This window comes from Anabas testudineus, chromosome 18 (assembly GCF_900324465.2).
Source record: "Anabas testudineus chromosome 18, fAnaTes1.2, whole genome shotgun sequence".
NCBI classification, from domain to species: domain Eukaryota; kingdom Metazoa; phylum Chordata; class Actinopteri; order Anabantiformes; family Anabantidae; genus Anabas; species Anabas testudineus.
The window spans coordinates 13,564,854-13,581,779 of NC_046627.1; the positions used below are offsets into that span (position 1 = coordinate 13,564,854).

A 16,926-nucleotide genomic window follows, 5' to 3' on the forward strand; every position below is an offset into this window, starting at 1 on the left:
TTGTTAGATCTTAGTGCTGCATTCAACACTATAGATCACAACATTTTATTACACAGACTGGAACATGTCATGGAATCAAAGGAACAGCACTAGAGTGGTTTAAATCGTATCTATCAGAGAGATTTCAGTTTTTCACATGTTAATGATGAATCTTCCATGCACAGCAAAGTCAGCTATGGAGTTCCACAGCGATCTGTGCTTGGACCTATTCTTTTCAATGTATATATGTCCCCTTTAGGCAATATTATTAGGAAACACTCTATAAATTTCCATTGTTATGCAGATGATACCCAGCTATATTTATCTATGAAACCAGGAGAAACTAATCAATTAGTTAAACTTCAAGAATGCTTAAAAAACATAAAGACCTGGATGTCCTCCAATTTCCTTCTCCTAAATCCAGACAAGACAGAGGTTATCCTGTTTGGGCTCTAAAAAATCCTCAGAGACACTATGTCTAATCACATTTCTCACTTTAGATGACTTAGTTCTGGCCTCAAGTAATACTGTAACAAGTCTCTGAGTTATCTTTGACCAGGATATCTCCTTCACTTCATACAACAAAGATATCTCTAGAACTGCCTTTTTTCACCTGAGAAACATTGTTAAAATTAGGAGCATCCTGTCCCAAAGTGATGCTGAAAAACTAGTCCATGCATTTGTTACTTCCAGACTGGACTATTGTAATTCATTATTAATAGTTTGTCCCAATAACTCATTAAAAAGCCTCCAGTTAATCCAAAATGCTGCAGAGTTCTGACTGGAATTAGCAAGAGAGATCATATTTTTCCTACGTTAGCTTCTCTCCATTGGCTCCCTGTAAAATCCAGAATTGAATTTAAAATTCTCCTCACTTATATTGCCTAAAGCTTGCTCAGATGGGATTGTTGGGTTTTCTGTATCTTTTTTTTGTATAATTATTCTCTGTAAGGTCTAAACCTTACACTGTAAGTGCCTTGAGACAACATCTGTGTGAATGGCGCTATAGTATTACATTTTTATATTATATACTATAATTGAATGAATTTTAACATAGTGTTTCTGAACATAGACCTGACCAACTGCAGCAACCCTAGATCATAACACTGCCCCAAAGCTTGTACAGTGGACGCCTAGACATGACTGGTGCATCACTAAACCCCCTCTCTTCTTATGCTGATGCACATCACTCTGAACAGGGTAATCTGGACTCATCAGACCACATGACCTTCTAACTGGACAGATCAGTTTAGTAGTTTAATCAATCTCCTAGATGGTCTATTTTATTGATTCCATGCCATAATTTGACCCTCTGAAACATATTAAAATTAACCCTAACCCTAACCCTGAAGATCATCACCTACCTGTTAGAGGAGACAGAGGTGAAGAACAAACTACAAATAATAAAAGTGTTTTTCCAGGAGCTACACTCATCAAGTGAGAAAGCAAGGAAGGACTGTCAAGTAGAAAACATGGGGATCCTGTGTGGGTTGATTTCTTTAAAGTTACTACTAAATACAGATAGTAGAAACTGAATGTTGGACTGCACAGTCTGTTTTCAACCAGTTATTTTAGATCATTTCAGTAGAAATAAAATAGAAAGCCCCAACACGTATTTAAGATAATTTAAAGTTTTCATCAAAAGGTAAATATATTCTGTTGACAGAGACAGACATGACAGATATGTCAGCATGGTACAAGCAGCAGTCGCTTACTCACTGAAAAGATCAGAGGAGGAGGACTGGTTCCAATCAGTACAAAAAACAAAACCAAACTGTAAAACATAAATGGTAACCAGAGTTATGAATAACACTCCAACTACAACGTAACAGAAGATCCTCTCCCGGCTGCTGGTGATGAGTTCTCCTGTGGAGGCTGACGACTGACGGCTGCAGAGATAATTAAAATATGTGTTATTTGTGTGCAAAGTGCAACGATTGAATTTTTCTGGAAAGCAGCAAATATACCTATAAATTATGTAATTTCTTTAGGATAAGACTACAGCTGATGTTGTTCGTTAAGCACAGATACAGTAGGAGTTTATCTCAGCAGTACATGAAGAAAGAACGTGTTTGACTGATGATGTGACTGTAACCAGAACTAGTTGGTGTGGCAACTGGTATAAAAGAAACTTAATGTTAAACTTGTTTTAGCATGTCAAAATTACCTAAAAATGTCTTTTTAATAATGCAGATAAAAAGATGTGAAATTGACTCATCATCTAATCATTTTTAGTAAAGTTAGTTTTCAAGTAACATATTAATAAAATGTAGTATCAGTTTATTTATCTGTGCACACAAGGCTGTAGTAGGAGAGACAATCTGAATCCAAAGTCTTTGAAAGATGGTGCAAACAACAAATAAACAAACACAGAGTGAATGTCAAACACTGCGTGTTACGATATTTGAATAAAAAAGCTGCTGATTGTAAATCCAGTAAATATAAGAATAGCACTAAACCACATTAAAGTGCCCATATTTAGACCCTCTTTGTCCCTGTAATCCCCAAAATGTGCCTGTACACCGTCATGCTGAAAAGCCATAGTGAGCAGCATGTCTGAGAACGTGTGTGAACCGGCTCTCTGAAAAACGGCTGGATTTGAGGTCGACTGTGATATTTGTGAACCATGAATGAAATTGAAAAACAAAAACAAACAAAACAAAAAAACACGGACACTGCGTGAGTTACAAAGACACAGTGGTAAGATCACAGATCACAGTGTCTCTTTGTATTGGCCTTAAATTAACCTAACCTCACTTTTGAACACAGTTTTCTGCCTCTTTGTCTGATTTTTATGAAGAACTTCTGCAACGTTTTGACAATAGAGTGAAACCGTGACACCACAACAGGGAGCTCCTTTCAAAACAAATCAGCTTTAGGCATTAAAAAGTCAGCAAAGGGGGCAAATTAGGTTTTACAATCCTAAAACCCACAGCAAGAGATGGGAACTGAACAAAATTGTTGTGGTTGTGACCACGGCAGATAAAACCGGTAAAAGCTAAAAGGCTGCATTTAAACTGGGTTTATTATGAATTTCAGATATAATTTTCTCTGCTGCAAACCCAAGTTAATTACCTTGTATTTTAAAATGAGTTGAGAATCACCAAAGGAGACCGTGATGTTTAGAGCTTACCTGTAACATTGAGGCCACATGTTGTGTAGTTACTGTGTCTGTCAACAGAGACAAAACACCGATACGTCCCTGTGTCGTCTAGTGTCACATTAGTAAAGACCACGTCAATCTGTCCTTTCCTGGCGAGCTCTGGATCACACTGCACTCGTCCTCTGTAGAACTCCTCTGGATACAGCGCGCTTTCACGTTTATGGTTATAATGGAAAACCATTCTCAAAGGTTCCACATATACAACGTCTATAATCAGTGAGTCAGACATGTCAGCAGTGACAGAGAACAGCCATGTTAGTGTGATGTTACTGTGCTCCTCTGCCTGGTAGACGTCCTGAGGTCCACTGACAGTGAATGGAGACTGACCTGCAGGACGTAGAAGATTACACAGATGCTAAATTAGAAAACAACTACAGAAATGTAGAATACAGGTCAAAATGAGGCTATGACTAAAGTGAAAAGTTTAGTTTCAGATCTTACACCTGGATAACTGCACATGTTGTTTAGAGCCACATTATTCTAATTAGATCAGTCAAGTTAGTGTGAATTTAATGATATACAATTGTATTATTGTGATGACTTTTCAAAGCATTGCATGACACTGTGCATTAAGCAAAGGCAATCTTGATTGATCTGCATGAAAAGCCCATGTACTGATCAGTTATCAATGGGTCCCCAGGCACAGACAGGTCCAAATCCTGCTTTAAATAATGCAAATGATTTCTAACTCACCCACAGTAGGAAAGGAGAGCAGCCATAGAGTTATCACCACCAAAACACCACCAGCAGCGTCCCAGGCTGTCATTCTTCACTGAGCCATCCTAAAGCAAACCAGCACTGTGACTGTCAGCCTCTCACACATGGGAGTAATTTTTTTTGGTTATGTAACAAGAAAAAAACAAAACAAAAAAAAGAAACGCGTGTGCAACAAAAGTGTGTGTTAGTGCCCTTTAGACAAATGAAGGAGAAAAACCATTCAATAGCTAAGAAGTGCACGCAGCGTTATAACTACTGCCCAGTATTTGCTGATATTTGCAAGTACAAATATCTCTATGTGGTGTAATTACTCCAAGTTTCACTGTCACATTCAGTTTAATTTTGGGGTAAATTTCATATCAACCAAGAAGTGAGGAAATCAGTGTTTTATTTTGACGGGTTTGTAATAGAACACCTTAATGTGCTAAATTAATTTATTACCAAGCTGAAGGTTTAATGAATTCTGGGATATTGTATTGACAATAAAGATTTCACAACACATTAGTAAACACATTAATTGTAATGCAAACAAGATGATGAGATTATCTGACAAGATGAAAAACATAGATAAGAGTTAATAGAAGCTTAAACACAACTTGAAAAACTTTTTGAATCCATGGTATCTGTGATCACTCTCTATTATACTAATTTCCAACTCATCCAACTAATTGTATTTCTTCATCATTTCTTATTCTGTTTCTTCTTCTCATTTAAAAAACATTTTAACTCACTTGTAACTCCTTGTTGTCAGTTTTATGTTGTGTTACTTTTGTTCTTCAATATCGCTTTTGAGTTCAATCAAACTCCATATGACGTGAGATCAACATTTGACTGTTTTGTAATTTGTAGCATAAGGATCTATACTTCAACATGAAGGGGGACGTCTCAATGTAGCTCTACTGTTCTCTTGAAATGGTTAAGATGTCCTGAATTCTTTTTGAGAACTTGAACTGAAACAACAGCTGCAGTAACCCGCTAGTTATTTTGTGTTTGGTGATACTTTTGCTGATGTTGTCCACTCAGACATGATGGAAAATAAAAAATTTGGTGCACTTCTGTAGACACAGGAAACCTTCCTAACAAGAATTTGTTTTTTGATCTGGGTGACTCTGAATATAGCTGCAGTCTCTTGCATCTATTTCTGTATTTGTCGTTTTTTCTTTTCTGTTCCTTGAGTAATAGTTTCAGACCCTGAATCTCTGTGTATAACCTGGACTCCCATTTCTGTCTTGTCTGTCTGAAATGATGTAAAAATTATTTAATTTAGAAATAATAATAGATACAGAGTGAAAAAACCTTCACCACTTCAACACACTGACCAAGATCAGTGTTAGATAAACGATAAACGTTTTTCTACCTTTTAAGTTTGAATTATTGACATGAATCAGTTTTTCATTTTTTGTTGATGTACCAAAATATATTTAGCAAGAATGAAGAATCACAAGTGCAACAATTTGCTTTAACTGAATTTTTCTTTAACTTATCCAAAAGGAACTTTGAAAAGTGTAAAAAGTACATATCATAATAAACGTGTACACTAAATTTGGGTAAGAGATGCTGACAGAGAAGAAAGATACTTTAATTTCTTGTAGTGACGCTCTTTGTTAAAATGCAGCTCCCCAACACTAAACTGCACGAGTACAACAACAATCAACAAGACAAATTTTAAATCAGATCTTAAATAACTTTTAGTGTCATAATGTGCGTAGTATTATTATTATTCAGAGATAATTCTACTTCAGTAAAGTGCCTTCATTCAAGACTCAAAGGAAAGATCTACAAGACAGTGGTGAGACCAGCTCTGCTCTATGGGTTAGAGACGGTAGCAGTGAGAAAGAGACAAGAGGCTGAGATGGAGGTAGCAGAGATGAAGATGTTGAGGTTCTCCTTAGGAGTGACCAGGTTAGACAGAATAAGGAACGAGTACATCAGAGGGACGGCTCACGTTGCCTGTGTTAGCGACAAAGTCAGAGAGGCCAGACTGAGATGGTTTGGACATGTTCAGAGGAGGGATAGTGAATATATTGGTAGAAGGATGTTGGAGATGGAGCTGCCAGGCAGGAGGTCAAGAGGAGCTATATGGATGTGTTAACAGAGGACATGAGGTTGGCTGGTGTTAGGGTAGAAGATGTTCATGATAGAGTGAGGTGGAAAAGGATGATTCGCTGTGGCGACCCCTGATGGGAAAAGCCGAAAGAGAAGAAGAAGAAGAAGTAAAGTGCCTTCATTCTTCCTCCATCATATCTCATTTCAAATTCCCTGCTATTGGTTTTAAAATCAGGAACATTAATAATATGCAGCTTTTTATAAGCAACAAACTGTAGATGGGATGGTGACGCATTACTTCTTTTGAGGTCAGTTACTTGATGACACTGAGAAGAAATGATGCAGCTTCCATCCTAAGTCAAATCTGTAGGATGGACGTGAGACAACAGTGAGAACAGAAGTAAATGACAACAAAGAGATAAACGTGAAACACCAGACTCTTCACTAAGGCAAAGTAACAACAAACGTACGTAACGTGATTCTGATTCGTTGACGAGATAGTAAAATGCTTCTTAAAGGTGTATTAATACATATTATATACACTGCTCAAAAAAACTAAAGGAACACTTCTGATTTCAATGGGAAAAGTCATGCTAGATATTTATATTGATTTGGAATGGGTGATGTGTTTAAAATAAAATGATGCCAAATCATTTCATGGAGATTAAAACGATCACCTACCGAATTCAAAAACACCATGAAAATCAAAGTGGAAAATGATGCAGCAGGTTAGTCCATTTTAGTAGATTTCAGCTAGTCAAAATGGTTCTCTATTAAACTTGTAACTCTAAGTCACCACTGGAATCTCCGTTATGGTTTATCTACTGCAAATCTCTTTTTGCAGAAACTTCCACTAGCTGCTCTATGTAAAAGCTGTTGCTTTTGAACTCCCACCCTTTAATGATTGATCACGCTTCCTGTGTCACGTTAGTTTTGAGGTTTTCACTTCCCCTACATCTTAGTGCAGGGAACACGCGGAAAATGACAAAACCAGACATAAAAGCATCCAATCTTCCTTTAAAATACTCTGTTTGCAGTAGGTTGAGTGTTTGTTTGTCCCTTTGCTTGGTCCCTTACAGTCCTGCTGACAATCAGAAGCACAGACTGCTGCGGAATTTAACCAAGTTTCTACCGCAGTTACCTAACCTCACGTCTCGCTCTGACAGTGGATTCCCAGAATGACTTCTCAAATCTAGAGCAGATACAAGTACACAGTATGTACTTGTATTTTGACTTTCACGGCATTCACAGTTAACTCAACTGCTTAAAAATTCTATACAGCTGTACTTTACATGCACTTATTTCTTTAACTTTTGTAATTTCCACACATTTTAACCATCTTTTGTTTTAGAGGTTGAACACATAGCAATAGTCGGCCTTCACACTGTTAAATGTACTGTAATAAGAAAAATAATATTGTAATAGTCTATAGTTGTTGTTCACAGCTGGCTAAAAGGGAAACAATTAAAAACTGCCTCTTATTACATTTTATTTGGAAATCAACAACTACATGTGCACTGCTAACACAAATCAGAGATTTATGATGAAAACAGGCTCAGAAATATTAACATGAAAGATTTTATACAACACTTGATGATAACAGACAACGTTTCAGAATTCATAGCATTTCTGACGATGCTGAACTATGAATCTGGTTTTTGTGGTGTAGCCACAGTTACAGTTACACCAAAGCAGATGGTATCTCACCCTGTTTCATGTGAATCTACAAGAGATTTCAGTAACTAAAAATGTTTTGTACTTGAAATTAAAATAAAACGCACAGCAGCAGCCATGTTACATGATGTCCTAAAATAAGCTGAATGTTCTAACAAGCACATGGTTAAGTACATGTTCTTGATTGGACGAAGGGAGGAAAGTCAGAGACTGACTGCTGTTTTTACAAACAGCCTTGATGGACCTCTGATTGTGAGTGTGTGTGTTCAGCAGATAGATAGATATACAAACTCAGCAGGTGACTCTCATACATATCAATACAACATCACATATTAACATCATAACATATTTAGACTGAATACAAAAAATACAATGAGAAGCAGTGAAAAAGTGTGAGAAATAAACAATTAGGGGATAAATATCTGATGAATGTACGTTACCTTCTTCAACAAAGTCCCACTCATAGTTCATGAGTTTCCTCAGATAAACGTGAATTCACTGCTGTTGTCTTTTTGTTTGTGGCTTAGCCCCATCCAGTCCTCGTTCTTCTACTTCTCTCAGGGTTTATTCCAGTAAAAAGCCTGAAAAATGATGTTTCGTTATCAACTATGTAAAAATCGAGATGTGACTAAAGACTCAGTTCAAGTTTACATGCTGCATGTTCTTCATTTTGGAGTTTTCAAAGGTGCAGAAAGTGGAAAGACTTGTTAAATAAATGTCCACGTTAGCTTGGATGCAGAAATGAACTCTTTTTGTTAATTCATTACTGGCCGGGAGCTGAATCTTTCTATCATAATGTGCACATGTTTAACAAAGGTAATAAACTGGAAACATCACCAAACAGTTCTCACAGATGAGGAAGAGAACTGATGCAGCTTCACATGTGCTCATGGTGAATTTATCACAAGGTGCAAAAAGATACTGCTTAATACTACTGCTTAAGAAAGCAGGTTTACTTTTATTAAACAGTAAAGTGATGCATTTAATATTCTAATGTAAAACTATGTGAACATGGTGTTTTTATGCAGCAATGTGCAGTAACCTGCTCAGACACATGTAAGGATACATATAATTAAAAATGCATTCATCAGTGATGCTTACTGGGAAGTGATAAAGACTATATGTCCACAATTAGAATAAAATCATAATAAGAAACAACGTGACAAACGTTTTTTCTCATCTCTACTCACTGTGTTTGCGCAGCAGCGCGATGATGGCGGTGATTTTGAATGTTGAGTCTGACGAGGAAGTAAAATTCAGACAGCACCGAAATGAACCGCACACGAGAAATATTCGCGCTTTTCACCTTTAAAGTCCTCTGTGTGGAACTAGTCGCACGCAAAAGTGATAAACGTCTTCATCCGTAAAAATTTAACAAGCGAAAATGTGAATATTTGAGGAGCGACATGTACAGACGGACACAAACGCATCACATGCACCGTGTGAGCCGGTGACAGCTGGTTGATCAGAGGGAGGAGGAAGGACACCACCTGACATCTGGAGCTGCTTTGTAGACAAATAAACCACGGTGTAATTTACTTCAGAATAAACTCAATTCCTTTTATAAAGAAATCAGCAATATAATAAAAAAGCTCCATTTTCTTTAGCTGCACAGTGAAAGTGGAGATGTCCACATGTTAAGGTCTTTGATTGAGGCTCACTACTAATAATTAGTCACAAAAATATTCTCATTAAGTTTTGGAGCTATTGCATTTTAACAGACTGATACCTGAAGTGTTGGACGGAGCAAAGCATGAAGAATCATTATTTAGTTAAATAACCCCAAATGTTTTTCCAAGGGCGTCAATAAAGTTTTCTTTATTATTATGTCCATTTGCTGCTTAAAGTAAAAGATCTGAGTTCTTCCACCAGCTGTGTTGTCTCCAAACACTGAAACTGTGTTGATGGTGCTGATAGTCAGAATTTCAGATGAACTTTGAAGCACTTGTTAAAAAAAAGAAACTAAAGTTACCGGCTGAAGCAAAGTTCATGAGCTCCACTTTCCAGCAGTGTGAACCATTTATTGTTTTAAGTACTGTAGTAATGTTTGGATCATTATTCAATTTATATAAAGAGTAAGTAATTAAACAAGATTAGTTCAGTGGTCACACTGTGTTCAATTTAGAGTTTTTGTTTTAGCTTAAAGCTCCATCACTGCAGGATTATACAGTTTTCAAGTTATAAAAAAAAAAAAAAACTGCTAATACATGTAATAATTCCTCTCAAGACTCAGAGGTAGCAGCTCACCTGAGACGGTAGATGGGGCGACGTGTAGCAGCTCACAACAGATTATCAGTGGAACTTCACCAATGCCTGACAAGCATTTTCAGAAACAAATTGATCAGAGTGAAACAGGGGTGTTATCACTAAACACCGTTCATGTTCAGCTTTGGGTCTCTGACTGTCTCTAACATGGGACTCCAACTTACATGTAAAGCACAGACGCTGAAAAGCATAATTGAGTTATATGTTTTTTATTGGCTCACTAATGGAAATAAACCTACAGAACATTTGACGGTCAAGTTAAGTATGTAAGGTTCTTCTAATTCTCTAAAATTATTAATTATTAATTCAATTCAATTACAAAATTCAAAGTATATATACAAAAAAATTATATAAAAAACCCAACAATCCCATTTAAACAAGCTTTAGGCAACAGTGGAGAGAAAAAACTCCCTTTAGAGGAAAAAACCTCCAGCAGAAACCAGGCGGCCATCTGCCTCGACTGATTTATTTGATTGTCTATTACCTCTGTTAAAACTGACATGTGAACATGTTTTCCGATATTAACTGTTCTAATATGAGTCAGACCACGCTACAGTACAAACTTAACAAACTTATATTAAATGTGATAAATTGTTGCTCATTGTTAACTGTTTGTGTTATCTGATCATTTAATATTGTGATATGTGAAATTACTGATGAAAACATCCCTGATAATGTCGTTTCACTGTGACATCACAATTTCAGGAGCCCGTTGTCCACATTAATGAAAGTCTGATGACACAAAATGATAAAAACAGCAGCTACTTTATTCCCCTAAACAGCTCAGACTGTGTCTAAAACCACAACACAACGTTTTTTTTGTTGTCTTTTCTATTTCTGACTCAGTGAAACTTTTGTGGCAGTTGATCAGCGTTACTGAGGGACGTTTGACTTTTGATCTGCAAGGCCTTGTCTTTCACTTTGGCTTCAAGATTATGAAATGTAATCAAACACAAATCACACATGGCTAGTTTAGTTCACATTCAAAGATCTGGTTGATTTGCATCATTGATTTGTGCAAAGAAGACAAATATTTTAAGACTACTACTTAGTTTGCAATCAACTCTGTCTGTTGACTGCAAATCAAAAGCAGACATAGAGTTAAATGAAATATGTAGTAATAACACTACAATATGTTACATTTGCATTACATAATACATTTATTTACTTCAGGTGCATTTAAAGAAAACTATAGAAAGGAGTGGCAAAGACATCATAAACAAGGTGGGCAGGAACAGATGAATATACAGTCGGGACTGTCCCCTGATCATGGGACTTGCTGAGCAATTCTAAGCACTTCATGTATGAATGTCAGTGTGCATAAAAACACAGTGAAACAAAAGCAAAACAAAGCAACAGGATGACAACAAACCAAAGTCTGGAGTCTGGCAGTAGCTAACAATTGAATGGAAACATTAGGTTAGGAAATCACATTAATCAATAACAGATGATTTTTAAGAACATGAAATGAAATATAATGGAAAAAATGTTCAATTGTACATTTCCTTGGTTCAATTGTTTACATGCGATGACATCGTGTCAGGACGCCCACAACATGAAACCAATGCTCTACTCTCGGTAGTAGGTGTTAGATATACACTATGCAAAAGAGATCTGAAAATTAGAGTAAGAGTTTTTCCAACACATCTACACTTGCCCTTACGGGCCGTGCGTTTTCCTGTTATAAGGTTTTCTGGATTCTCACTATTGGTGATGCAACTTTCAGACACCTGGAACTTCATAAAGGTCGTCATCCATCACAGTAAACAACAACTACTACTACTGCTAATTTATTCATGTTGTCTCTGGGATTTATTAGCCTTACTAATAGAGTGTGAAATTTACACTTATTAAATAAACATTGAGCATTTCACAAGAAAGATGTTCAGTCAACTTTGAGATAACAACATGGATGGATGAATGAGAATCTTCACAGACTTTATTAAGATATTTTCAGACATCAGTAAAAATCTTTTACAGACGCCTTTTTAAAAAAATGATGCTGAGTGGGACTGATAAATTCTGAAAAACGTTGGAAAAATGTTATATATCAATATTTTGTTTATTTCTAATAGTACCCCCACATACCCATATGTCAACCCTGAGTCATCAGCCCTGAGTCTGGAAAGTTGAAAACTTCTACCGTCGCTTTTGAGGGTCTCTTTCAGATACATGAAGGTGGGGGAACTATTCAGTTTCTGTTTACGTTACCCTCAGGCATACTGAATCAAACTGTATATTGTCACCAATAACAAACACAATCTAATCAATGACTGAGGATAAAGGATATATCTAATTTTAATCAGGGGTATCCATACATTTTTTTTAACTATTACATTCATATTAACATGAAGGCAAAAGTGCAAAATCCACATCATGTGCTATTTTGCTTTTGAAGACACTGTGCTCAGAGTACACCCTTAGTAGATCAGCATGTTAAGTTTGATGTTGTGACGTTCGCATGTGATTGAGTGCAGTCAATCTTTAGTAAACTAGACCAGAGGGTATTGTTGTGAATCAGCCAAGGTTGGATGGACTAAGGGGAGGACATTATAGGACACACGGAGTAGAAACGTGGTGTAGTACAAATCTTCCTATCAGAGGTCAGTCCGTGTGATTTGATCTCCACCTTGAAGACCTGGAAAAAAGGACAGAATTAGCAAGAGAGTAAGGGAGAAGGGGAGGCAAACAGCGAAGACGCTCATGAGCTTGAGAGAAAATGAGTAAGAGAGATGTAGTGAATTGTAGAAAAGTACAGGACTGTTGGCAGGACTACCTAGATTATACTGCATCCATGTAGTATACTCCTCTTGACTGGGTGTCATTTATTTAATTGTAGGTGAGAATAGGGAGAGGTGTTTGAATTAGCTCATAGAAAGGAGCAAAGAAAACGTGCTGTAAGCGACTTTAATTCCTTCCTCTTTTAGTCCCCATTTTTCCTTTTAATTCCTTAAGTCATTTACTTAAATACAGTACTTAAACAGAGTTGTGCACTATACTAGATAAAATACTCAAGTATTTCCATTTTATGTTGTTTTTATTCCACTGCAGTGGAATAAATACTAAATGTATTTGTCAGCCCAGTTAAAATAGATACTTCAGCTATTCAGCTAATAACTATAATGTGTTGTTATGTTTTAACCATCTGTCAGTACATAAAGTTTGTTATATGAGTTAAAATATATATGTTCTGTTTAAAAAGCTTTTATTTCACTGGGGTGCAGCCACCAGAATTTGCTTAGTCTAAATTTCTTCCAAACAATGAAATGGATATTTATGATTTTTTAAAGTAAATTCATAGCAACAAGGTTTGTGAAGTCATTATCTGAGTACCTCTATCACCTCTGCAAAAAAAGAGTGTTACCATGGTTACTAATTAATTAATTTAATAAAATATGCATGGATAAATATGTTTAATAAAATAAGGAGCAGTCTGTACTTTGTAAACAATATGCTGGACTAGATACTGGATTAAGACCTGGACGAGGTCTCACTGCATTGTGGATTTGGGTTTTTTTTTTGGGTTTGCATACAGGTTTGTCTGGGTAATGTGGTTTGGATCACTCACCAGTCCTGGACAGACTCTTCACTGCTCAACCTGCTCCAACTTCATCATCATTTTTCATCATCGTTAAATCATCCGTTGATTCTACAGCAAGAGTTCATGTGAGACATTGATCAGAATCAGACTGAAACGTCTTGATTTACTGTCACAAATCACTGTCAAGAATGTAAACTTCATAAACGTCATTTTAATTGAATCCACAATTTTAAAGTCTGGATGTAAATGTTTTTACAATTAGTTCATCCAGATAAGTCAGATGATAACAATAAAGCACTTTGTGATACATCAGATACATTTTAACAAGCTTAATGATCTAAAGAAGACAAAACAATAAAAAGCTCTTTTAGTGATTTAGGGAAATAATAAACAACTGTTCACTAACAAACAGAAAACCTTCATTGTAGCTACATTTCAATATGTGTAACAGTTAATGCTCTATATTTATTTTGGACCAAAGGTAGAACTCACAATGAGAAGGGTCAATATAAATATTTCCTTAGGTTACATTCTGCTGGAGTCATGTTTGATAGTATTTATTAGTATTTAAATAACTTATTTTTTTGGAAATTGAAGAACAGGAGGAAATTGTTATGGACCTCTTCTACATTCAAGATGCTACTCGGACATTTATAGTGTTGTCCAAGGACACTGGGAATCAAACCACAGATCCTGAGCCACAAACAACAAAAGCTTTTGTTCTAAGTTGAAAAACAAATAAACAACAACAAACAGCTGCTGCTGTCAGTCCCAGTCCACAGTAAAGACCGATCCATCCTCGATTTACTGTGTTTAGTTCAATTTCTTCCTGAGGTTCAGATGAGTCTCTCACTGCTAAAAAGAGACAAACACATCTGTGTCAGTCATGAGGAGAAATAAACATTTCTCTAAAGAAGAAACTAAATTATAACCAAATAATAAAGTGGAACATAGTTCAGATTTACAAGAAGGAAAAGTCCAAACTTTAAATAAACTGTTTCTCCTTAGGTTTTAACAACCTGCTGATTTGTTAATAAAGTTTTACTGAATCTACTCACCAGTGACATTGAGACGACATCTGTCAGAGCTCCAACCTTGATCTGTTTTCACTTCACACAGGTACAGTCCTGAGTCATTAGTCCTGAGTCTGGACAGTCGGAGTCTGATTCGTCCTTCTCTGAGGACGTCTTTGTCAAACTGGACTCTTCCTGAAAACTGTTGATCCTGAGACTCTGAGACCTCAACAGCGTCATGGAGATGAAACAGACCAAAACGTCTAAGTTTATTTATCAGTTCACAGTAGATAATAATAAAGGTGATGGATCTGTCAGGTCTGATAGTGAACGTCCACTCCAGTGTGATGTTGTGGTTCTCCTCTGCCTGATAGGAGGTCTGTGTCACATTCACTACAAATGTTCCTGTTGAGGAGACACAGACACAAAGTGACAACTTGAATTATTGAACTATTAATAATTGTTGAGTTGGTGGAGAATAAAGTGAAGATGTGAACTAACCAGAGACACATGAGATCAGGTTGATGAGCAGCAGGATCCTGAAGATCCTAAAAGTAATCATCATCACATCTAAACCTGTAAGAGGAGAAAGATATGAGATCAAAGTTGCCTTATATTAAGACACCTGATGCTACAATACAGATACATAATAATATAAAGCAGCTGAATTACAGTGCGCACACAGCTCAATCTCTCTCTCTCTGTTTTCAGTCATCAGCCCACATATCAACACGACTCATCTCATATCATTACCCACATTCAACCAAGCAACAGGAAAAGCAGAGTAGCTACACATTTGATAGAGTAAAACAATTCCCACACAAGTCCCCGCTTTCTCATCACTACACCAGTAAAACCAGTCTGGTCCCTGGTCTCCATGATAAAACCAGTTATTACATTAAACATATTCACCTCTACCTATGCTGTTTATCTATTAATAAAATATATCAATAACAACTTATAATGAAGTTACTACGTTTTGTTTTAACCCTGTATGAATAAAGGTCTTTTATGGACCAGATCTAAAGTCGACATGAAAGCGGCTGATCGTACAGAGTCAACACGTGGAGCGTTTATTTCCTTGTTTTTACGACCAGGAAGTTTTGATATATTCATTCATTCAAAATCACATCGCTAAAAACAAACAATGAGACTCGGAGCGCAGCGTTTTAGAACAGTGTGTTGTTTAAAGTGATTAGTGTGTTAAAAGAAAGAAGTTTGGAAGTTTTAAGGAATAAATAAATACATAAAACGGTCTTTATTGAATTATAGTGTGTCGCGCTCTTCATGGAACACCATTTCCCATAAGCGTTTGCGGGCTAGACGTCACTCCTCGCAAAATACGAGCAGAATTTGTCATAAATTACATAAATAATAGACATGTGTAAAAACAGCAAGACAGAGAAGACTGGACTGTAAACAGACTGTCTCTGGACAACAGAAAATAAAGCTAGAATTGATTTTTAGGTTTTATATTGAACTTTGAACTACTTCACAAATTGCTTGAAGTTAAAACCATTGTTTACTATTCAAAGGCCTGGTTACACTGAAAATACCAAAGCAACAGTGATGTTAACTTACCTGTAACATTGAGGTAACATAGTTTAGAGCTGCTCTTACTGTTCATAACATCAACACACAGATACGTTCCTGTGTCGTTCAGTCTCAGATCAGTAAAAAAAACATTCAATTTGTTCCTTCGCCTGTAGAACTCATCCTGATATGGCTCAACTTTAGATCTACTGTCATTAATTAATTAATGAACAGGGAGTCAGACATGTCAGCAGTGACAGAGAACAGCCATGTTAGTGTGATGTTACTGTGCTCCTCTGCCTGGTAGACGTCCTGAGGTCCACTGACAGTGAACAGAGTCTGACCTGCAGGAGGTAGAAGATGTTGCTTATAAGAGTAAAAGACCGAGTGGTGACACATGGGAACAGCAGTAAGGAAATCATGTGGAGGTTTGAGGCTTCAAAAACCAACAGGACAGTGACATCTGGTGGAAGTAACTAACCTTCAAAACCTGCAGTAACTTGTTCACATGTGCTGCAGTAAAAATAATAAATGTCCAAAGTGTCCAACATCAAAACTCCCCTCTTCTTATTCAACAAAGATACGAATCATTCAGCTGCAAATGTTTCAACGCTACTAAAACTGAATGAGAAACTTTCTACAACTACAAAGTTTCAGCTTTTACAAACCACTGGTGCACAGCAGCTTGATTTATTGTAAGGGTTCAGTTTAGACCTGGTAACAGTCCCCACAGAGCACAATTAGTTTTACAACTACGTCATCTGTTAACATCACATAAGCTAATGATGCTGTAAAAAGATTTACCACAGAGAGAGTGTGTGAGACTTCAGAGGAGAGTGAAAGAAAAATAACAAAGGGGGGACATATGTGGGCTGGTATAAATTGTTTTTATTTCTAGTAATATTTTAATCACAAATACACTGAAATATGAACAAGTTAAAACAGGAAAATTATCCTTTCATGTTTTTCAATTCATTTCAATTTTATCTGTATAG

General features: G+C 36.5%; 2 long non-coding RNA genes across 2 annotated transcripts; both read right to left on the reverse strand.

Moving 5' to 3' along the window:
* Positions 1-3,303: 3,303 nt before the first annotated feature.
* Positions 3,304-8,870, reverse strand: LOC113157759. The gene is made up of 4 exons (XR_003298527.2): positions 8,770-8,870; positions 8,020-8,160; positions 3,836-3,924; positions 3,304-3,469 (listed from the first exon to the last, which is right to left on the reverse strand). It is a non-coding gene; the product is annotated as an uncharacterized LOC113157759 (long non-coding RNA).
* A 3,094-nt stretch (positions 8,871-11,964) lies between these two features.
* On the reverse strand, positions 11,965-14,502 carry LOC113157760. The gene is made up of 3 exons (XR_003298528.2): positions 14,444-14,502; positions 13,413-14,240; positions 11,965-12,482 (listed from the first exon to the last, which is right to left on the reverse strand). It is a non-coding gene; the product is annotated as an uncharacterized LOC113157760 (long non-coding RNA).
* Positions 14,503-16,926: the final 2,424 nt, after the last annotated feature.